This window comes from Aethalodelphis obliquidens, unplaced genomic scaffold, assembly GCF_003676395.1.
Source record: "Aethalodelphis obliquidens isolate GAN/ISIS:26980383/991018 unplaced genomic scaffold, ASM367639v1 scaffold85, whole genome shotgun sequence".
Classification (NCBI taxonomy): domain Eukaryota; kingdom Metazoa; phylum Chordata; class Mammalia; order Artiodactyla; family Delphinidae; genus Aethalodelphis; species Aethalodelphis obliquidens.
The window spans coordinates 4,403,254-4,428,109 of NW_020838029.1; the positions used below are offsets into that span (position 1 = coordinate 4,403,254).

The following is a 24,856-nucleotide window of genomic DNA, read 5'->3' on the forward strand; positions in this document are numbered from 1 at the left end:
TGTTGATGCCTAGATTTTGGACTTCTAGACTTCAGAACTGTGAGAAATAAATTTCTCACTACATTTGTAGTGATGTAGAAAAACATTACATTTTTCTTTTTTTAACATCTTTATTAGAGTATAATTGCTTTACAATGCTGTGTTAGTTTCTGCTTTATAACAAAGTGAATCAGTTATACATATGTTCCCATATCTCTTCCCTCTTGCATCTCCCTCCCTCCCACCCTCCTTATCCCACCCCTCTAGGTGGTCACAAACCACCTAGCTGATCTCCCTGTGCTATGTGGCTGCTTCCCACTAGCTATCTATTTCACGTTTGGTAGTGTATATATGTCCATGCCACTCTCTCACTTTGTCACAGCTTACGCTTCCCCTCCCCATATCCTCAAGTCCATTCTCTAGTAGGTCTGTGTCTTTATTCCCGTCTTACCCCTAGGTCCTTCATGACTTTTTTTTTTCTTAGATTCCATATATATGTGTTAGCATACGATATTTGTTTTTCTCTTTCTGACTTACTTCACTCTGTATGACAGACTCTAGGTCCATCCACCTCACTACGAAAATGAGATATCATCTCACACTGGTCATAAAGGCCATCATCAAAACATCTAGAAACAATAAATGCTGGAGAGGATGTGGAGAAAAGGGAACACTCTTGCACTGCTTGTGGGAATGTAAATTGATACAGCCACTATGGAGAACAGTATGGAGGTTCCTTAAAAATCTACAAACAGAACTACCATATGACCCAGCAATCCCACTACTGGGCATATACCCTGAGAAAACCATAATTCAAAAAGAGTCATGTACCATAGTGTTCATTGCAGCACTATTTACAATAGCCAGGACATGGAAGCAACCTAAGTGTCCATCAACAGATGAATGGATAAAGAAGATGTGGCACATATATACAATGGAATATTACTCAGCCATAAAAAGAAACGAAATTGAGTTACATTTTTACAGGGCTGTAAAAAAAGGAAAACAAACAAAAACACAGCAAAACAAAAAAGAATATGCAACAGAGAAAATATGTGGCCCACAAAGTCTAAAATATTTCTATCTGTTCTCTAACAGAAAACATTTCTTAACCTCTAATTTCTCTGACCATTTAAATATGTTTTTACATAGCTGTTCAGATGAGGTTTTCCAAATGCTCCTGGATCAATTTTGATCATTTATATTTTCCTAAGAATTTGTCCATCTCCTTGATGTTTTCAAACCTGTTTGCATAGAGTTGTACATAGTACCATCATGTAAATTTTTTTCTCCATTATTACTCTTAGCCTAAATTTTAATCCCAGCTTTACCAGTAACAAAATTTCTGGACAATTTGGAGCAAGTCACTTATCTCATTTGAGGCTCATTTTCTTATAAAATGGGGGTAATAATAAAACCTACTTCACAAAACTTTTGTGAGGATCCAATGCAATAATGTACGTGAAATGGGTTTGTAAAATAGTAGAACTCATGCAGATGCTAGTTATTTTTAACCTAAGTTATTTTAATACCAAGTCATTTTATTTAGGTGGACTTTTCCTTTATTTTCTTGTGGTACGCGGACCTCTCACTGTTGTGGCCTCTCCTGTTGCAGAGCACAGGCTCCGACGCGCAGGCTCAGCGGCCATGGCTCACGGGCCCAGCCGCTCTGCAGCATGTGGGATCTTCCCAGACCGGGGCACGAACCCACGTCCTCTGCATCGGCAGGCAGACTCTCAATCACTGTGCCACCAGGGAAGCCCAGACCTTTCCTTTTAATCTGACGTTTCTTGAGATAGCGGATGGGATCTAGTACACAGGTGATGGGGTTCTCCTTAGATAGTAAAGACAGTTGTGAGGAGCATAGGCAGAGAATGTGGTTACAGATGCTCACAAGAGGGTAGATATGGCAGTGAAAGCCGCAAGCCCTCTTTTGATTTCTTTTATGTACTCAGTCACGTAGAAGGCAAAGATGTCATCTGAAATTCAGGATGAAAGAAGAAATGTTGAAATTTTTTTCTTTTTTTCTTTAATGTATTTAAGTGGCTCAGTATATACTAATTTCTTTTTTAAATTTTATTTATTTTTTTATACAGCAGGTTCTCATTAGTTATGCAAATTATACACATTAGTGTATATATGTCAATTCCAATCTCCCAGTTCATCACACCACACCAACCTCCAATGCCACTTTCCCACCTTTGTGTCCATAAGTTTGTTCTCTACATCTGTGTCTCTATTTCTGCCCTGCAAACCGGTTCACATGTACCATTTTTCTGTTTCCACATATATGCGTTAATATATGATATTTCTTTTTCTCTTTCTGACTTACTTCACTCTGTATTACAGTCTCTAGATCCATCCACACCTCTACAAATGAACCAATTTCGTTCTTTTTATGGCTGAGTAATATTCCATTGTATATATGTACCAAAATTTCTTTATCCATTGGTCTGTAGGTGGGCATTTAGGTTGCTTCCATGAGGTGGATACTGTAAAGAGTGCAGCAATGAATACTGGGGTGCATGTGTCTTTTTGAATTATGGTTTTCTCTGGGTATATGCCCAGTAGTGGGATTGCTGGATCATATGGTAATTCTATTTTTCGTTTTTTAAGGAGCCTCCATACTGTTCTCCATAGTGGCTGTATCAATTTACATTCCCAACAACAGTGCAAGAGGGTTCCCTTTTCTCCACAACCTCTCCAGCATTTGTTCTTTGTAGATTTTCTGATGATGCCCATTCTAATGGGTGTGAAGTGATACCTCACTGGAGCTTTGATTTGCATTTCTCTAGTAATTAGTGATGTTGAGCAGCTTTTTTTTTTTTTTGCGGTACACTGGCCTCTCACTGTTGTGGCCTCTCCCGTTGCGGAGCACAGGCTCCGGATGCACAGGCTCAGCGGCCATGGCTCACGGGCCCAGCCGCTCTGCGGCATGTGGGATCTTCCTGGACTGGGACACGAACCCACGTTCCCTGCATCAGCAGGCAGACTCCCAACCACTGCACTACCAGGGAAGCCCTGAGCAGCTTTTAATGTGCTTCTTGGCTATCTATATGTCTTCTTTGGTGAAATGCCTATTTAGGTCTTCTGCCCATTTTTTGATTGGGTTGCTTGTTTTTTTTAATATTGAGCTGCATGAGCTGTTTATATATTTTGGAGATTAATCCTTTGTCCACTGATTCATTTGCAAATATTTTCTCCCATTCTGAGAGTTGTCTTTTCGTCTTGTATAACGTTTCCTTTGATTTGCAAAAGGTTTTAAGTTACATTAGGTCCCATTTGTTTATTTTTGTTTTTATTTCCATTACTCTAGGAGGTGATTCAAAAAAGATCTTGCTGTGATTTATGTCAAAGAATGTTCTTGCTATGTTATCCTCTAAGGGTTTTAAACTGTCCGGTCTTACATTTAGGTCTCAAATCCATTTTGAATTTATTTTTGTGTAAGGTGTTAGGGAGTGTTCTAATTTCATTATCTTCCATGTAGCTGTCCAGTTGTCCCAGCACCTCTTATTGAAGACACTGTCTTTTCTCCATTGTGTATCCTTGCCCCCTTTGTCATAGATTAGTTGACCATAGGTGTGTGGGTTTACCTCTGGGCTTTCTATCCTGTTCCATTGATCTATATTTCTGTTTTCGTGCCAGTACCATACTGTCTTGATTACTGTAGCTTTGTAGTATAGTCTGAAGTCAGGGACTCTGATTCCTCAGATCCCTTTTCTTCCCTCAAGACTGCTTTGGCTATTCAGGGTCTTTTGTGTCTCTATACAAATCTTAAGATTTTTGTTCTACTTCTATTAAAATGCCACTGGTAATTTGATACGGACTGCATTGAATCTGTAGATTGCTTTGGGTAGTAGAGTCATTTTCACAATGTTCATTCTTCCAATTCAAGAACATGGTATATCTCTCCATCTATTTTTATCATCTTTAATTTCTTTCATCAGTGTCTTATGATTTTCTGCATACAGGTCTTTTGTCTCCTTAGGTAGGTTTATTCCAAGATATTTTATTCTTTTTGTTGCAATGGTTAATGGGAGTGTTTTCTTAATTTCACTTTCATCATTAATGTATAGGAATGCAAGAGATTTCTGTGCATTAATTTTGTATCTGGCTACTTTATCAAATTCATTGATTAGCTGTAGAAGTTTTCTGGTACCATCTTTAGGATTCTCTATGTATAGTATCATGTCTTCTGCGAACAGTGACAGCTTTACTTCTTCTTTTCTGTTTTGGATTCCTTTTATTTCTTTTTCTTCTCTGATTGCTGTGGCTAAGCCTTCCAAAACTATGTTAAATAATAGTGGTGAGTGTGTGCAACCTTGTCTTGTTGCTGTTCTTAGTGGAAATGGTTTCAGTTTTTCACTATTGAGGACGATGTTGGCTGTGGGATTGTCATATATGGCCTTTATTATGTTGAGGTAAGTTAACTCTATGCCTACCTTCTGGACGGTTTTTACCATAAATGCGTGCTGAATTTTGTAAAATGCTTTCTCTGCATCTATTGAAAAGATCATATGGTTTTTCTACTTCAGTTTGTTAATATGGTGTATCACATTGATTGTTTTGCATACATTGAAGAATGCTTGCATTCCTGGGATATTACCCCACTTGATCATGGTGTATGATCCTTTTAATGTGCTGTTGGATTCAGTTTGTTAGTATTTTGTTGAGGATTTTTGCATCTATGTTCATCATAGATATTGGCCTGTAGTTTTCTTTCTTTGTGACATGTTTGCCTGGTTTTGGTATCAGGGTGATGGTGGCCTCATAGAATGAGTATGGGAGCATTCCTCCCTGTGCTATATTTTGGAAGAGTTTGAAAAGGATAGGTGTTAACTCTTCTCTAAGTGTTTGATAGAATTCTCCTGTAAAGCCATGTGGTCCTGGGCTTCTGTTTATTCGAAGGTTTTTAATCACAGTTTAAATTTCATTACTTGTGATTGGTCTGTTTATATTTTCTATTTCTTCCTGGTTCAGTCTTGGAAGGTTATACTTTTTAAGAATTTGTCCATTTCTTCCAGGTTGTTCATTTTATTGGCATATAGCTGCTTGTAGTAATCTCTCATGATCCTTTGTATTTCTGCAGTGTCAGTTATTACTTCTCCTTTTGCATTTCTAATTGTACTGATTTGAGTCTTCCCCCTTTTATGCTTGATGAATCTGGCTAATGGTTTATCAATTTTGTTTATCTTCTCAAAGAATCAGCTTGTAGTTTTTTTTGCTTTGCTGTCATTTTCTTCATTTCTTTTTCATTTATTTCTGATATGAGCTTTATGATTTCTTTCCTTCTGCTAACTTTGCGGGGGTTTGTTCTTCTTTCTCTAATTCTTTTATGTGTAAAATAAGGTTGTTTTTTTGAAATGTTTCTTGTTTCTTAAGGTAGGATTGTATTGCTATAAAGTTCACTCTTTGAACTACTTTTGCTGCATCCCATAGGTTTTGGGGTGTCGTGTTTTCATTGTCATTTGTTTCTAGGTATTTTTAAATTTCCTCTTTGATTTCTTCAGTGATCTCTTGGTTATTAAGTAGTGTATTGTTTAGCTTCCATATGTTTGCATTTTTTTTCCAGATTTTTCGTGTAATTGATACCTAGTCTCAGAGTGTTGTGGTCAGAAAAGATACCTGATACAATTTCAATTTTCTTAAATTTACCAAGGCTTGATTTGTGACCCAAGGGATGGTCTCTCCTGAAAATGTTCCATGAGCACTTGAGAATAAATTGTATTCTGTTGTTTTTGTTTGGAATGTCCTATAAATATCAATTAAGTCTATATTGTTTCATATGTCATTTAAAGCTTGTGTTTCCTTATTGATTTTCCTTTTGGATGATCTGTACATGGGTGAAAGAGGGGTGTTAAAGTCCCCTACTATGATTGTGTTAATGTTGATTTCCCCCTTTATGGCTGTTAGTATTTGCCTTATGTATTGAGGTCTTCCTTTGTTGGGTGCATACATATTTGCAATTGTTATATCTACTTTTTTGGATTGATCCCTTGATCATTATGTAGTGTACTTCTTTTTCTCTTGTAATAGTGTTTGTTTTGAAGTCTATTTTGTCTGATTTGAGAATTGCTACTCCAGCTTTCTTTTGATTTCCATTTGCATGGACTATCTTTTTCCAGCCCCTCAATTTCAGTCTGTATGTATCCCTAGGTCTGAAGTGGGTCTCTTGTAGACAGAAAATATATGGGTCTTGTTTTTGAATCTGTTCAGCCAGTCTATGTCTTTTGGTTGAAGCATTTAATCCATTTAAATTTAAGGTAATTATCAATATGTATGTTCCTATTCCCATTTTCTTAATTGTTTTGGGTTTGTTATTGTAGGTCTTTTCCTTGTCTTGTGTTTCCTGCCTAGAGAAGGTCCTTTAGCATTTGTTGTAAAGCTGGTTTGGTGGTGCTGAACTCTCTTAACTTTTGCTTGTATGTAAAGGTTTTACTTTCTCCGTCAAATATGAATGAGATCCTTGATGGGTAGAGTAATCTTTGTTGCAGGTTTTTCTCCCTCATCACTTTAAATATGTACTGCCACTCCCTTATGGCTTGCAGAGTTTCTGCTGAAGGATCAGCTGTTAACCTTATGAGGATTCCCTTGCATGTTATTTGTTATTTTTCTCTTGCTGCTTTTAATATTTTTTCTTTGTATTTAATTTTTGACAGCTTGATTAATATGTGTCCTGGTGTGTTTCTCCTTGGATTTATGGTGTATGGGACTCTCTGCTCTTCCTGGAGTTGATTAACTATTTCCTTTCCCATATTAGGGCAGTTTTCAACTATAATCTCTTCAAATATTTTCTCAGACCCTTTTTTTTTTCTTTTCTTCTTCTGGGACCCCTATAATTCGAATGTTGTTGTGTTTAATGTTGTCCTAGGTGTCTCTGAGACTGTCCTCAATTCTTTTTATTCTTTTTTCTTTATTCTTCTCTGCAGTAGTTATTTCCACTATTTTATTTTCCAGGTCACTTTTCCATTCTTTTGCCTCAGTATTCTGCTATTGATCCCATCTAGAGTATTTTTAATTTCATTTATTGTGTTGTTCATCATTGTTTGTTTGCTCTTTAGTTCTTCTAGGTCCTTCTTAAACATTTCTTGTATTTTCTCCATTCTATTTCTAAGATTTTGGATCATCTTTACTATCTTTATTCTGAATTCTTTTTCAGGTAGACTGCCTATTTCCTCTTCATTTTTTTGGTCTTGTGGCTTTTTTCCTTGCTCCTTCAACTGCTGTGTGCATTTTTGTCTTCTCATTTTGCTTAAATTACTGTGTTTGGAGGTCTCCTTTTCACAGGCTGCAGGTTCATAGTTCCTGTTGTTTTTGGTGTGTGCCCCAAGTGGCTTAGTTTGGTTCAGTGGGTTCTGTAGGCTTCTTGGTGGATGGGACTAGTGCCTGTGTTCTGGTGGATGAGGCTGGATCTTTTCTTTCTGTTGCACATTTCCATGTCTGGTAGTGTGTTTTGGGGTGTCTGTTGCCTTATTATGATTTTAGGCAGTCTCTGTGCTAATGGATGGTGTCACGTTCCTCTCTTGCTCATTGTTTGGCATAGGGTGTGCAGCAGTGTACTTTGTGGGTCGTTGAGTGGTCTTGGGTCTTGGGGTTGAGTTGGAGATATCTGGGAGATTTTCACTGTTTGATATTACGGGGAGCTGGGAGATCAGGACCAATGTCCTGAACTTGGCTTTCCCACCACAGAGGCAGAGTCCTGACTCCTGGGTGGAGCATGAAGAGCCTGTTATCCACACGGCTCTGAATAAAAGGGAGAAAAAAGAAAGAATGAAAGAATAAGATAAAATTAAATAAAATTAAATAAGATTATTAAAGTAAAAAATAAGAAATAATTATTTTAAAATATTAAAACATAATAAAAAAAGAAGGAAAGAGAGAAGAGAGCAACCAAATCAAAAAACAAATCCACCAATGATAACAAGCACTAAAAACTGTACTACAAAAAAAAAAGGAAAGACAGAAGCCTAGGACAAATGGTAAAAGCAAAGCTATATAGACAAAATCACACACAGAAGCATACACATACACACTCACAAAAAGAGAAAAAGGGGAAAAAATATATATCATTGCTCCCAAAGTCCACCTCCCCAATTTGTAATGATTTGTTGTCTATTCAGGTATTCCAGAGATGCAGGGTACATCAGGTTGATTGTGGAGATTTAACCTGCTGCTCCTGAGGCTCCTAGGAGAGATATCCCTTTCTCTACTTTGTTTGCACAGCTCCGGTAGTTCAGCTTTGGATTTTGCCCCACTTCTTCGTGTAGGTCACCTGAGGGTGCCTGTTCTTTGCTCAGACAGGACAGGGTTAAAGGAACAGCTCATTCAAGGGCTCTAGCTCACTCAAGCTGGGGAGATAGAGGGGTACAGAGTGTTGGGAGAGCCTGCAGAGGCAGAGGCCAGCATGACATTTCACTAACCTGAGGAGCGCCATGTTTTCTCCTGGGGAAGTTGTCCCTGGATCATGGGATCCTGGCAGTGGTGGGCTGCACAGGCTCTGGGGAGGGGAGGTGTGGAGAGTGACCTGTGCTTGTTCACCAGCTTCTTCGTGGCTTCAGCAGCCGCCTTAGTGTCTCATGTCCGTCTCTGGGGTCCTCGCTGAAATCTGTGACTCATGTCCATCTCTGAAGCTCCTTTAAGCAGCGCTGTTAATCCCCTCTCCTTGAACACCACGAAATGAAGAGGCAAGAAAAAGTCTCTTGCCTCTTCGGCAGCTCCAGACTTTTTCTGGGCTCCCTCCCAGTTACCTGTGGCGCACTAGGCCCCTTCAGGCTGTGTTCACTCAGACCACCCCAGTCCTTTCCCTGGGATCTGACCTCTGAAGCCTGAGCCTCAGCTCCCAGCTGCCACCCGTCCTGGTGGGTGAGCAGACAAGCCTCTCAGGCTGGTGAGTGTTGGTCGGCTCTGATCCTCTGTGCGGGAATCTCTCCGCTTTGCCCTCTGCACCCCTGTTGCTGTGCTCTGCTCCATGGCTACGAAGCTTCCCCCCTCTGCCACCCGCAGTCTCTGCCCACAAAGGGCAACCTAGTGTGTGAAAACTTTTCCTCCTTCACAGCTGCACAGGGGTGCAGGTCCCGTCCCTATTCTTTTGTCTCTGTTTTTTCTTTTTTCTTCTGCCCTACCCAGGTACATGGGGAGTTTCTTGTCTTTTGGAGGTCTGAAGTCTTCTGCCAGCGTTCAGTAGGTGTTCTGTAGGGGTTGTTCCACATGTAGATGTATTTCTGATGTATTTGTGGGGAGGAAGGTGATCTCCACATCTTACTCTTCTGACATCTTGAAGCTCCCCCCTCTGTTGGAAAATTTTTAATCACAGTTTCAATTTCATTACTTGTGATTGGCCTGTTCATATTTTCTATTTCTTCCTGGTTCAGTCTTGGAAGGTTATAACTTTCTAGGAATTTGTGCATATCTTCCCGGTTGTCCATTTTATTGGCATAGAGTTGCCTGTAGTAGTCTCTTAGGATGCTTTGTATTTCTGCAGTGTCTGTTGTAACTTCTCCTTTTTCGTTTCTAATTCTGTTGATTTGAGTCTTCTCCCTTTTTTTCTTGATGAGTCTGGCTAACGGTTTATCAACTTTGTTTATCTTCTCTAAGAACCAGCTTTTAGTTTAATTGATCTTTGCTATAGTTTCCTTCATTTCTTTTTCATTTATTTCTGATCTGATCTTTATGATTTCTTTCCTTCTGCTAACTTTGGGGTTCTTTTGTTCTTCTTTCTCTAATTGCTTTAGGTGTAAGGTTAGGTTGTTTATTTGAGATGTTTCTTGTTTCTTAAGGTAGGATTGTATTGCTATAAACTTCCCTCTTAGAACTGCTTTTGCTGCATCCCATAGGTTTTGGGTCGTCGTGTTTTCATTGTCATTTGTTTCTAGGTATTTTTTGATTTCCTCTTTGATTTCTTCAGTGATCTCTTGGTTATTTAGTAACGTATTGTTGAGCCTCCATGTGTTTGTGATTTTTATGTTTTTTTCCCCCTGTAATTGATTTCTAGTCTCGTACCGTTGTGGTCAGATAAGATGCTTGATATGATTTCAATATTCTTACATTTACTGTGGCTTGATTTGTGACCCAAGATATGATCTATCCTGGAGAATTTTCCGTGTGCACTAGAGAAGAAAATGTAATCTTCTGTTTTGGGATGGAATGTCCTATAAATATCCATTAAATCTATCTGGTCTACTGTGTCATTTAAAGCTTGTGTTTCCTTATTAACTTTCTGTTTGGATGATCTGTCCATTGGTGTAAGTGAGGTGTTAAAGTCCCCCACTTATATTGTGTTAATGTTGGTTTCCTCTTTTATAGCTGTTAGCAGTTGCCTTATATATTGAGGTGCTCCTATGTTAGGTGCTTATATATTTCTAATTGTTATATCTTCTTCTTGGATTGATCCCTTGATATTTATGTAGTTCCGTCCTTGTCTCTTGTAACATTCTTTATTTTAAAGTCTATTTTATCTGTTATGAGAATTGCTACTCCAGCTTTCTTTTGATTTCTGTTTGCATGGAATATCTTTTTCCAACCCCTCACTTTCAGTCTGTATGTGTCCCTAGGTCCGAAGTTGGTATCTTGTAGACAGCATATATATGGTCTTGTTTTTGTTTCCATTCAGCGAGCTTGCGTCTTTCATTGGAGCATTTAATCCATTCACGTTAAGGTAGTTATCGATATGTATGTTCCTATTACCATTTTCTTAATTGTTATGTGTTTGTTTTTGTAGGTCCTTTTCTCCTCTTGTGTTTTCCACTTAGAGAAGTTCCTTTAGCATTTATTGTAGAGCTCGTTTTGTGGTGCTGAATTCTCTTAGCTTTTGCTTGTCTGTAAAGCTTTTGATTTCTCCTTCAAATCTGAATGATATCCTTGCCAGGTACAGTAATCTTGGCTGTAGGTTCTTCCCTTGCATCACTTTAAATATATCATGCTACTCCCTTCTGACCTGTAGAGTTTCTGCTGATAAATCTGGTAACCTTATAGGAGTTCCCTTGTATGTTATTTGTTGTTTTTCCCTTGTTGCTTTTAATAATTTTTCTTTGTCTTCAATTTTTGTCAGTTTGATTTCTATGTGTCTCAGTGTGTTTCTCCTTGGGTTTATCCTGCCTGGGACTCTCTGTGCTTCCTGGATTTTGGTGGTTATTTCCTTTCCCATGTTAGGGAATTTTTCAACTATAATCTCTTCAAATATTTTCTTGGGTGCTTTCTCTCTCTCTTCTCCTTCTAGGACCTCATAATGCAAATATTGTTGCATTTGATGTTGTCCCAGTGGTCTCTTAAGCTGTCTTCATTTCTTTTAATTATTTTTTCTTTATTCTGTTCCATAGCAGTGAATTCCACCATTCTGTCTTCCAGGTCACTTATCCGTTCTTCTGTCTCCATTATTCTGCTATTGATTCTGTCTAGTGTGTTTTTCATTTCAGTAATTTTATTGTTCATCTCTATTTGTTTTTTCTTTAATTCTTCTAGGTCTTTGTCAAACATTTCTTGCATCTTCCTGATCTTTGCCTACATTCTTTTTCTGAGGTCCTGGATCATCTTCACTATCATTATTCTGAATTCTTTTTTTGGAAGGTTTCCTATCTCCACTTCATTTAGTTGTTTTTCTGGGGTTTTATCTTGTTCCTTCATCTAGTACATAGCCCTCTGCCTTTTCATCTTGTCTATCTTTCTGTGAATGTGGTTTTTGTTCCACAGGCTGTAGGATTGTAGTTCTTCTTGCTTCTGGAATTGTTGAAGTTTTAAGAAGAAAGAAGGTATGATCTAGGAGAGTGGGTTGGTGAATGGACATAAGAAATATGTGTGATCACCAGGCAGCATTAAGGGTCCCTGAAGCTTTGTAGCCATTTAAAGTGAGACCAGGCCACATAGTTACGCTTTGTTTCAGTCACATTTAGCTGACTGTGCAGGCGTTGGGTTTAACCAGGATTGGACTTTTGCCAAGTAAGTGTCATAAAGCAGAAGTGAGGAAAAGTAGTTGAGAGTGTTGTGAAGGAGTGACTGTAGCTATTATCAATGGAACTTAAACTGAATAAGGAGGGAAGAGAGGACATCAGTTGGATGAAGGACAGTAAAATATTGGTACATCAATGATTTGTAGTTCCCAACAGGATCAAAGGATAAAAGAAATGAGCTGGTCTTGTTTCTCCCTGGGCTTTAATTTCTTGCTCATTTCATATACATTGGGGAAGTGACCTTTTATAATAATTCACACACAAACAGAGGTAGGAAATAATTTGGCGGGCTGGTGTGAAGAATTAACTATATTTTAAATTTACATACAATAGGTCAGATATTAGTGAATCATGTATTCATCTTAAGGGACAACAAAGTCTAGGAAAAACAGTGGCCACTGTCCCCCTTTGTTATATCCACTCACACCATTCTCTTTTCCCAACCTTGTTATAGAGGAAACCTACTTTAGAATGATTCCTATATGGTGTTTTTCATATTGTAGTTTACTTAAAGTAAGAGAAGAGGTGCTGCTTCATACTCCTCAGTGTATTCTTTTCTTTTCTTCCTCCTTCTTTCCTTATTCACAATCTTCCTTTCTGAGAAAGAGATGTTGGGGAAAGGTGGGAAGAAATGCATAGTCCTACACGCATATTTCTTTTTGTTCTGTTGTAATTTAATGGCAATCTAATTGTATAGGTTTTGTTTTCTTTTCAAAAGTGCATTTTTCAGATGAACTTATTCAGAGCAAACATTGACTAGACATCCTACTTTTTTTAGTTCTTTTTGTCAACTGAGCCAAAAAATTCTTCCACAGTAGCCCTACATTCTCCATTGTCCTAGTTACAAAAGAGGAGGTATTGCTGCTAAGAAGCAAGGTAGTGAAGCACCAGAAAAAGAGGCAGAAGTAATAACAGAAGGAGGTAAGGGAAGGAACATCTCCCCTTGGGTAGCTAGATACTAACATTCACCACTCGATTTGTCTGAGTTCCATTTCACTCCTCAGCTTCCCTTAACCTCTTGACCTTACTTTGCTGACAGAATAGCTTTATGTCCCCTTCCAACTGTGTGAGCCTAAAGCTTCCCATCTCAATATCCTTTTCATGGGCCTTTCTCTCCAACCCTTCACTGGCAGTGTGGGTTTGTTTTCTCTTACTTGAAAACAAAAGTGTTCTAACAGATAAAGGACAGAACTTTGTATTTTATATATCTATATATTCTGATTCTTTACAACAAAACTGTATTTCTATTATAAATATTAGTAGCTAACATTTAACTTGTTTAGTCCTCACAACTCTATAAGGTAACTAGTGTTATTGTATCCATTTTACAGATGATGAAACAGAGGCACAGAAAAGTTTTGTAACTTGATAAAAGTCAAGTGAAAAGTAAATGTTGGAGTTGAATTTCATAACCAGGTATTCTGGTTCCAGAGTTTGTGTGCCTATTTACTTCACAAAGTTGCCTCTCTTTTTATAAATGTCAATATTAAAACTAAAGAAAAATGAAAGAAAATTTTCTTCCTTGGCACTGCTACTGCCACCACTATTTTCCAGATATCTATCATCTTGTGTGTGGACTGGGCATCAAACACCTTTCATGCCCCACCTCACATCCTCTCAACCCTAACATTCTTCAAGCAGGTTGAACCTGGCATCACTTGTCTACACTGTGATATATCTCACTTTCTGTCATAGGCCTGTAAGAATCTGTTCTGCCTTTTTTTTTTTTTTTTTTTTTTTTTTTGGGTGTGTGGGCCTCTCACTGTTGTGGCCTCTCCCGTTGTGGAGCACAGGCTCCGGACGCGCAGGCTCAGCGGCCACGGCTCACGGGCCTAGCCGCTCCGTGGCATGTGGGATCTTCCTGGACCAGGGCACGAACCCATGTCCCCTGCATCGGCAGGCGGACTCTCAACCACTGCGCCACAAGGGAAGCCCCTTTTCTGCCATTTTTAAGCATGCATAAGTTTGGAAGTGCAAGGGGTTGAACACTCCATGTAGTGACCCTCGACCAATGGGATATGGGAGTGGTAGAGAAACATTCCACTCTCATGTCCCTCCAGAGGGCGATTCTGCATGTACATTCTATGTGGCTCCTCGGTGGGATCTACCTCCAGTTTTGCAGCCGAAAACATACCCTTCTAATAACTTTCCTTCCATTTCTGCTTCATTCTTCCCAGTATCCTACTCCTGTTGCCTGGGATCACTTCCCAACATCAACATGTATATGAAAGTCCTTGTCTCAGGCTCTGCTTTCTCAGGATAAGACAGACTACTAATCCAATAAGATGTATTTAACTTTATTTTTCACACTTTGCTACTTTCTCACACACTTCCTCATTTAAGCCTCCAAAATTTGCTTTGAATTAAGTAAATGCTGATATTGTATCCCAATTTTAAATAAGATATTCTTGTTCATATATTACAATAATACATGTGAATGATTGCTTTAAAAATATTACAAAGAATATGAGAAGACTATCCTTAGTTCATGGGCTTTTGTCCTCATCTTTCTCTTCTCATGGTTGCAAGATGTTTGTTGCACCTCCACATATAATGTCTGCATTCAAGGCAAGAAGATTGGTGAGAAGGGGCAAGTCATGCAAGATGAATTTGTCTCTTTTATCTAATCAAGCAAACACTTTCCAAGAAGCCTCCCTGGATGACTTCTTTTTTGTTCTCATTAGCCATATGGCCATCCCTGTAAGGAAAGAAGCTGGAAAATTAGAAAATAAGATTGCCGTGATTGACTTGAATCAGTTATAATTCAATACTTGGCCTGGGCACATTGCCACACTGAACAAAAGTGGGGCCCTGATAAGAAGTAATAAGGTGTAAATGTATATTGTTTAGGCAATTAAATTCTTATGTCTACATAATGTTTACATTTAACATAAATGGTGTTTTTTATAATCTGCTTTTTTTCATTTACTATAACATGGACATCTTTATATGTCAGTACAGAAATATCTATGTTATCCTTTCAAAACTGCAAGCTGAAATGTTTAGGCATGCAGTATACTAATGTCTGAAACTTACTTTGAAACATATAAAGAACAAAACAAATGATGCATGAATGGACATATGGATAGAGATGTGATAAAGCAGAAACAGCAAAATGTGAATTGTAGAATCCAGGTGGTGTGTATATGGTTGCTCACTGCACTATTTTTTCACACTTTAGTCTACTATGCTTTGAACATTTTTATATATTTGAACATATTCATAGTAAAATGCTGGCAAAAGTATTAGTCAAATTGAATAATATGTACAAATGTGTAAGTATGAAAAAATAAATTGAAAATAATATATTTTGCTATAAAATTACAATTAGGACACATACTAAGTGTCTGAATGTAATTTTATGGATTAAAGAAGCAAATATCAACTGCTCTACTGAAAATATCATGGTTTGAAACAGAATAATTAATGTAGGTATACACATTTATAAATGTTGCTGGATATACTTCTAACTGAAAAAAGATATCATGGCAATTACTATTCTGTAAGTTTGTTCATGTCTTCACATATTTTATCTTAAGAGTAAGTTTGGAGTTTTTAAGGATCACCTATCCAAAAATATAAAGCCCTCTAGTTCGTCTTATACCAATCTTCTACCCTGTTTGTTAAACAGAGAACAGGTGTGTGTAGACTGAAAGGGCCTCTAGGTAACTTGAATACTGACTGAATCTACAATTGCATTATAACTTGACCTCTCCCTAGCCCATTGTCAGAAGCTCTGAGAAAGCCCAGGAATAAAGTACATGGTGGAGGAGTTAGAGAGATAACTTATTTTGGAGACTGGTGTACTGATAAAAATTATAAAAACCTCAGGGAAGTGGGAGAGGATTAGAGAACGGAATAAGGGAAGGGCTGGGCCAGGACAACAACAGGGAAAGAGGTAGAGGTAAATAGAGAGGTTAAGGAGGGGTTTATCACTAATTCTTTACAACAGGAGAAGAGAGAAACTATGTTTACATCAGGAAGGGTGGAATGTTTATACAGAGAAATGCTATACTTTGGGAGAGGCAAGTGCCAAGAAAGGGAAATATTGAAAGTGGGAAACATGCCTGAATTTTATACAGCTGGAAGTTTGCTTGTATATTAGAGAGAGAGGGTTAAGATGGGGTTAATGGGTGAGGATATCCAGGGGGACCAATGGCCTCAGAGAGAATAAGCAAGGCTGGCCTTAGCCCCAAAGGGAGGAAAGTCTTAACTGCATTGCCTAGCACTTCCAAAAGAATGTCAAATAGTGGTGATAATAAGCATTCTTCTCCTGTTCTTGGGTTTAATGGGAATGCCAGGTATAGCGTGAGGTTGGCTTCTGGTTTGATACAGATTTATTTATCATGTTAAGTAAGTACACTTCTATTCACTCTTTATTAATATACTTATTTTGTAAACAAAAAATATTGCCCACCATTCGAGTTCTACAGGGATCAAGTCATTAGCTGTTGCAGTGGCTGACCTAGAACACACACTGAAAGGAATTCAGGATGAAGCATTCCTTGTTTTGAATGGGCCCCTAGACAGTTAAATGCATATCTAAGGAAGAATTTCAATGACCCCAGATTCATGCATCTTCCCATAGTTAGAGAAGCACTAAAATCATTAACTGATATATCTGATGCTCGTGACTAGCAGTAACTTTTTACCAAGATGTATGCTTGACTACATGTATTTCTCAGCGCCCCGCCCCCAATCATATATATATTGTCTCCTCCCCTACCTCTTTGGAGCAGTTCCTTACAGCTATCTGGAAGGCTGTCTCCCAGGCTATAGTCCTCAGTAAGTCCCAAAATAAAACTGAAACTTGCAGTTCTCACATTGTTCAGAGTTTTTTGTTGTTGACAGTTTTGGCAACCATGAAGGGACCCAGAGCAGATTTCTCTCCTTCACCTGAACTCTGTGAGGAATTGGAGCCTTGGTTCTGTGTCCATCCTCCTCCTTAGCAAGTCCAGATGAATTTGAATAAGTGTCTCTTGGTCTCAGATCTTCCGATTATTGGTTGACAATCCTGAGTTTTATTTGGCTGTGGATAAAAAGGTACCTGACTCCTCAGTTGAGAGACACTGAGGAGGATTTTCCCAGTTGAGAGACACTGGGAAAAAGGGCCTGGTTGAGAAACACTGGGAAGATTTGCTCAGTTGAAAGACACTGAGTGGTTTGGACTGGGTGATTAGGTAGGAGACTGGCCTGATGTCTTTTCTCAATTTGGCTACCTTAACAGAATTTGTCAGAATAACAGTGAAGATACCATATGAGAGTTCTCTGCTCCAAAGAAAAGGGACACAACTTCTCCTGGACAGTTATGGCTTTCTCAGACAACTGAGAAATTTATGGAAGTGGTGAAGGCAAGTCCTCATACTATGCAGTGGTCCAATAGGGACTTCCACTCATTAATTAAAAACTTGCTCGCCCAGGGACACACAATATAAGTGTTGGCTACGCAGTACTCCGAGCACCCATGTGATTTTAGATTGACAGAGGGAGAAGCTAAGACACATAAAAGAGCTGAAATGACTCTAGGGTGACACCTAGAGGACTTAAATTCACAAACAACACATGGGTCCACCACATAATTTCATTAGCAATTTCATTCCAACAAACCAACTTTAAAATGGGGAAGAGTTTCCCAAACAGAGAAATGAGAGGAGTCAGAAAACTTCTGACTTAGCACCCCAGTTGAGTTTATGTATATTTGGAACTTATACTTGCAAGTCCTTTTAAATTGTGGATTAAAGGAACTCTTGCCCTGAAATGGCCAAGATGGGCCTCTTTTGACATTCCAAAACTGGTTTCTGTGCATGCAGTTAGAGAAACCTCTCAGAAGGTAAGAATTCTTACCATGTTAGTCAGTTTCCTTGATCTCTGCCTGCAGGATCTGCTGGAAATTAGAGTGGTAAGAGTTTTTCTCTTTTCTAAAATTAGATTAGTGGGAATAAATTTCTGTAGGGCTAGCTCTTTGGACTCAGTGACTTTTGGTTTGAAGTTTGGAAGAGTATTCTAGATTTGTTAATCCTTTTCCTCCCAGAGATGGTCACTGATTTTTGTTGTTGTTGTTTCTGTCTTTTGTGTCTTTGGTCATAAGGAGGAAAACCAGTCCTCCTTGGTCTGGTTAGGTTTTCCTTTCCTGAGAACTTGACTTGTTGATCAACGGGAATATTCTTTCTGGTTTCCACCATACAGAAGGTGCATATACTGGCGTACATTTGGCAGTCAGTCAGATAAACTGAATGTTCTTTGTCTGAGAGTGTCAGCTCTCAGGGGAGTTTGTCATAAGTGATCTCAGTCCATAAGGGGCTTTGGTCATCTCAACCTTTGTTGTTTCCATGTGTACAATGAAGGTCTCTACTTCTTAGTTCCTACTGCTCCCCTCTATCCTGCTTTATTTGAGTACTTATTCTTGTAATCCTCTGTATGAATTGCTTTTCCACTCTGAAGAGACTATTAAACAGTTACCTTTAGAAATGGGACCACTTGAGGCTGTAGGCAATCCTCTTCAGGTCAAAGGCTGAACTGAGGGCCATAGTTAAAGAATTTCTTAAACCCAGAGAGGATTCTCAAAAGTTTTTGTAAATGGATTACCAAGATGGGAGGCCATTGGTCTGACTAAACAAGTGACCATAGCTGATATTCAGAACCTGATAGAAATTTTTTTGGCTTTCTCCCCCAAGCTAAATATACCCAGAGGGAAGAAAAACATTCCAACATAGGTGGATCAGTATGTCCATCTTTTGATATCATTTATGTGGCTACCCAATTCCTTGAGGAATTAAAAACAGCAGTCTACTCTTTCCAGGACCAGAGATGTAGCTCCAGAAACAATTCAAAGCCCATCAATCGTTTTTTCCACTCCCCGAAACCTCCCCCTATTTATCTTAAGAGGCTTGTTGTAAGTATTGAAAAAAAATTCTGGCCTTATGGGAACAAAAGTCCTCCTAGGAGGCACTTGCATTTCTCTCCCTGAGCCTTTGAGAGGTAAATGTTCTACCTAGTCTTCTCGAGGAACTCTTATCTAGGCCATCTTTTTAAAATGCAAACTTAAGAAAGGTAACCCTCATCAAAAGAAAATGAAAAGGGGGATAGGTCATTTGGAACTTGCCGTGTCAAGGACAAATATAAATAATCTTCAGTGTCTTCTCCATAAATATTAGTAAGAAAAGGTTTAGCCATCTAAATAAGTGACCTTGATTTCTTCCATCTGCCAGAAACCCAATTTGAACAGACTTTTCTGTAACTGATGGGTTTTGTGTTATTGTACCTGATTTAAGGCTGAAAATTTGAAATGAGAACTAAGGGGTCTCTGTTTGTGTGTTTGTGTGTGTCTACATATATGTGTGTGTGTTGTAGACGTGTGATATAGCCAAAATTAATTTGTAAAAGAGTCCTATTTAGTTGGTTTAAAGAAAATTAAGCATTTAGATAAATCCTCAGAAATATGGAAGAAACTAAAATGAATTTCAGGATCACATGGACTGGGAAATATTCAGTACTAAGTTAATATTTGGTATTAAAGTTAGTTTATTATTAATGTCTTTAGAGTCATCAACATTAAACATAATACTTTTATTGTACCTAGATTTACTAGAAGTTAAATAAGATCTTATATCTGTTGCAAAATTTGTCAGCCAGAAAGATGACTTGATATAATAAAATTTTTATAAGTAAATTAAATGTAAATGGGTTAAGAGTTTTTAGGTGAACTCTTTAAGAATAATCATGTTTTATGGTGTGTCTACTTAGAAATCGTTTCTCCAAATCTTTTTGGCAACTTCAAACTTTAGGGTTTTGCTAAATTAAATTAAATGATGGAAGCTTATTGAATATCTAGATCATTCCCAAATAAAATAAGGTACTGAAACATTAATTACTAAACATAGGCTTCCTTTTACAGAGAAACTAAAGATATTTAGGACTATTAATAAATATGTTTGGTTCCACATGGAGACATTTTCTATAAGAAAGCACATATTTAAAAAAAATTATAAATAGTATTTAGAAGTTTGCCAATCTACAGAATGCTAATGTAAAAGACAGTTCATAATTGCTTACTTCTTAGTTTTTGCTACAAATGAAGGCGTTTAAGAATTATAATTAAAATATGTAATTAAAACCACTAAAAATTAATAAGGAAAACATCTTTGTATGCAAGGAAAAAGAAGGTATAAGGAATGGAAATACACTTAGTTCAGGGAAGAGAAAGTAATTTTGTCCTAAAGATAGCTTTAAAAGAGAGAGAGAATGATGGCTTCCACAACACATATACTAAAATTGGAATGACACAGAGAATATTAGCATGACCCCTGCACAAGAATGCCACACAAATTTGTGAAGTGTTCTATATTTTTATTAGCAGATGCAAACTACTATATATAGAATGGATAAACAACAAGGTCCTACTGTCTAGCGCAGGGAACTATATGCAATATCCTCTGATAAACCATAATGGCAAAGAATATGAAAAAGACTATACATAAAACTGAATCACTTTGCTGTTTAGCAGAAATTAACACAACATTGTAAATCAACTATACTTGAATACAATAAATTTTTTAAAATAAAAAAATTAAAGTAAAATGAAATCCTATAAAAAAAGAGAGAGAGAGAAAAGGAAAACATAGGACAAAAATCTAAAGGTTAAAAAAAAAGTAAGTTAGGGCTTCCCTGGTGGCGCAGTGGTTGAGAGTCCGCCTGCCGATGCAGGGGACACGGGTTCGTGCCCCGGTCCGGGAAGATCCCACATGCCACGGAGCGGCTGGGCCCGTGAGCCATGGCCACTGAACCTGCACGTCTGGAGCCTGTGCTCCGCAACGGGAGAGGCCACAACAGTGAGAGGCCTGCGTACCTCCAATAAAAAAAAAAAAAAAAAGTAAGTTATAGAAGTTTTGTCGAAGAGAAGCCTTGAGAATAGAGTTCTGTATGTGATCAAGACTGGCTAAGATTAGAATAAATTGTAAGATGGTGCAAAACCTGAATTTGGTTTTCTCTCTGTTAAGAGCACGAAGTTTTAATGCGATATTGATATGCTCTTGATAACAGATAGTAAAGATTTTTTACCTTTTTAAAAAATATTTATTTATTTATTTTTGGCTGTGTTGGGTCTTCGTTTCTGTGCGAGGGCTTTCTCTAGTTGCGGCAAGCAGGGGCCACTCTTCATCGCGTTGCGCGGGCCTCTCACTATCGCGGCCTCTCTTGTTGTGGAGCACAGGCTCCAGATGCACAGGCTCAGTAGTTGTGGCTCACGAGCCTAGTTCCTCCGCGGCATGTGGGATCTTCCCAGACCAGGGCTCAAACCCGTGTCCCCTGCATTGGCAGGCAGATTCTCAACCACTGCGCCACCAGAGAAGCCCAATTTTTTACCTTTTAAGTAAACTGTTGCAACTTTCTGTATTTTGCTTTTGAAATCTTTTGTCACTTTGCTTGGGTGGATAACTAAGTACTGTTACATAGTGACCTATGATTCTATTTGACCAAGTGTTTTAAACCCTTTTTAATATATTTGACAAACTTCCCCAAAATCAAATTCTAAATGAAGTTCTTTTGACCTGTAGATAACATTGAGCTTTTCCAGAATGCCTCCGGAGCACTTCAAGATTTGTTTTCTCTCCTTATTAAAGAAAGACATTAAACTAATTAGGCTAATTTTATATGTTAAATTACATGGGAAGCATTGTTAAATGAGTGGTGATAAACCTTCTTAGGTTGTAGAGTATAGATAATTGTCATTAATATAAATGTTCTAGAAATTATGTGAAATTTCTAAAATTTAAATATGTCCTCATGTAGTATCATCAGTCGTAATTCTAATTATTGTTTTAATATTGTATGCCACTAAAACAACAAATTTCTTTGACAATTGCTTTGTAAACAGGTCTTTAACCTTGCTTTTTAAGTCTTTTGTCTTTTATAGACAGTTATTTTTGTACTCTGATGCTTCTGTAAAAATGCTTCATCTTCCAGAAGATTCATAGAAAGAACCTTTTGACAAATACACGTTTCTGATAACTTTCAGCTCATAACAGTGAACAGGTTAAGAAATTAAAGAATTCTCCAGCATTTATTATTTGTAGATTTTTTGATGATGACTATTCTGACTGGTGTGAGGTGATACCTCATTGTAGTTTTGATTTGCATTTCTCTAATTATTAGTGATGTTGAGCATCTTTTCATGTGCCTCTTGGGCATCTGTATGTCTTCTTTGGAGAAATGTCTATTTAGGCCTTCTGCCCAGTTTTTGGTTGGGTTGTTTGTTTTTTTGATATTGAGCTGCATGAGCTGTTTGTATATTTTGTAGATTAATCCCTTATCCATTGATTCATTTGCAACTATTTTCTCCCATTCTGAGGGTTGTCTTTTCTTCTTGTTTATGGTTACCTTTGCTGTGTAAAAGCTTTGAAGTTTCATTAGGTCCCATTTGTTTATTTTTGTTTTTATTTCCACTTCTCTAGGAGGTGTGTCAAAAAAGATCTTGCTGTGATTTATGTCAAAGAGTGTTCTGCCTATGTTTTTCTCTAAGAGTTTGATAGTTTCTGGCCTTACATTTAGGTCTTTAATCCATTTTGAGTTTATTTTTGTGTATGGTGTTAGGGAGTGTTCTAATTCCATTCTTTTACATGTAGCTGTCCAGTTTTCCTAGTGTGGAGAAAAGGGAACCCCCTTGCACTGTTTGTGGGAATGTAAATTGATACAGCCACTATGGAGAACAGTCTGGAGGTTCCTTAAAAAACTAAAAATAGAATTACCATATGACCCAGCAATCCCACTCCTGGGCGTATACTCAGGGAAAACCATAATTCAAAAAGGCACATGCACCCCAATGTTCACTGCAGCACTATTTACAATAGCCAGGACATGGAAGGAACCTAAATGTCCATCGACAGATGAATGGATAAAGAAGATGTGGTACATATATATAATGGAATATTACTCAGCCATAAAACGGGATGAAATTGGGTCATTTGTAGAGACGTGGATGGATCTAGAGACTGTCATACAGAGTGAAGTAAGTCAGAAACAGATAAACAAATATCGTATATTAATGCATATATGTGGAATCTAGAAAAATGGTACAGATGAACCTGTTTGCAGGGCAGAGATAGAGACACAGACATAGAGAACATACGTATGGACGCCAAGGGGGGAAGGGGGGCGTGGGATGAATTGGGAGATTGGGATTGACATATATACACTAATATGTATAAAATAGATAACAAATGAGAATCTGCTGTATAGGACAGGGAACTCTACTTTGCTTCACTGTACAGTAGAAACCTACACAACAGTGTAAAACAATTATACCCCAATTAAAAAAAATAAAGAATTCTAATGGAAACCCTGATGACTTCATAAAACTGTTAACAGAAGATCATGATCAACAAGAATTAGTTACATAGGGCTGAATGTTAGTTTGTATAACTTTCTGTCTGAAATATTACTAGTTTTTAATCTTGGTTGTCCAAATATAAGGAAACCCTTCACTTTAAGTTAATTATGACTTATAGCAATTTGGTAAATTATAACTTTGTAAGCAGAATTGTAGCATTCATCTTTTCTCACTACTTGATTCCTCCAGAATTTGGGAACTCAGTGAGTATTCTTATCTTTATGGCAATGTAGCTATTTGCATAAGTTCGATAAGAGTCTGTTCTTATAACAGGACATATTGGAAACATTGGTTATGTTACCATGTTTTTGACTGGAATGTCATATTTGAGAAATTGCACAGAATCAGATATGATCAGATAGCTTTAAAGAACTAAGGTGAACTTTATGGAGCCATAAAACCCCTTGGAGAAACAATCTGGTACCTTGCTTACAAGGAGCCCAGCAGCCTTACCAGGTAAATAAGAAAGGTCACTTCCTGGCCGCCCCAGAACCTTGAAATATTTTGAGGACCTTGAGAAGGGAGGAATTCACCCAATCTATATATAGGTAGTACAGGCGAATCTGATGACAAGCACTTGGCGTGGCTTTACTGGCCTTGAAAGGCCTTTTAAAGTTCAGTCTGAGATTCCTTATGAAACGTTCCAGCACAGCCAATTTAAAGTAGCTTGTGTGATCAATTACTCTTATGCAAATAATCAGGCAAAGTTTATTGAAACCAGACTTATTTTGCAAGCAAATTAGTCAACTTGGCTATATTTTGTAGAAATGAGGGTAATTTTAGATAGAAAAAGATTGTTTCTGTAGATGTTGGGTTCTAGTGTTGTTGTCTTTGAGGTTTTGTATTTACTGCTTAAGACTCACTTCCTGGATGGCTTCTTGTTACTATGTTGCATTATCACAAAAGTTTAATTGAATTATTAAAAGGACATACTAAGATTGTTTCTGAAGCTTATCACATCAACTTATCTTTGGATGAAGATCAGGTGGCCTATGGCCTGCAACCAGGAGATGATGTACACTGGAAAAGACATCATTGAAAGGACTCTCTCCAACCTAGATTACAGGACCCTTGTCAGATACTCTTAATTAGCTCTTGCACAGCATAACTGAAGGGAATTGATTCTTGGATTCATATTTCCCACTTGAAAGGGCCCCTGCAGTGGACTGGTCCATAGAGAGGACTGCTCACTTCAAACTCACCTTAAAACAATGCTCAAACAGAGGAGAAACGACTCCCACCCCAGGAGGAGAAGAAGACATCAGAACGAGACAGCTATCCCAAGATGCTGGACCTGATCCATATGATTATTTATTGTGTTTTTTCATTTCTTTGGCTTCTGCACATAACTCAAATGTTTTTCTATCATTGGCACAAGTCCCATGTAGACTTTAAAAATTAATCCAATTGTTGGATTTGTGGTCATTTACCTATGCCAAGTACTTCTTGGTGGATTTCTCCAAGGCTCTAATTGGATGGTCCTTAGGAAAATTATTCTAGAAGAAAGAAGTTATAGTTTTGTTCGAGCCACTTTTGTTATTGCTAGATGGGA

General features: G+C 37.9%; 1 non-coding gene across 1 annotated transcript; it reads left to right on the plus strand.

The window, feature by feature from the left end:
• The first annotated feature begins 20,165 nt into the window (after positions 1 to 20,165).
• LOC113613188 (U6 spliceosomal RNA) lies at positions 20,166 to 20,269 on the plus strand. The gene has a single exon (XR_003430102.1). It is a non-coding gene; the product is annotated as a U6 spliceosomal RNA (small nuclear RNA).
• Positions 20,270 to 24,856: the final 4,587 nt, after the last annotated feature.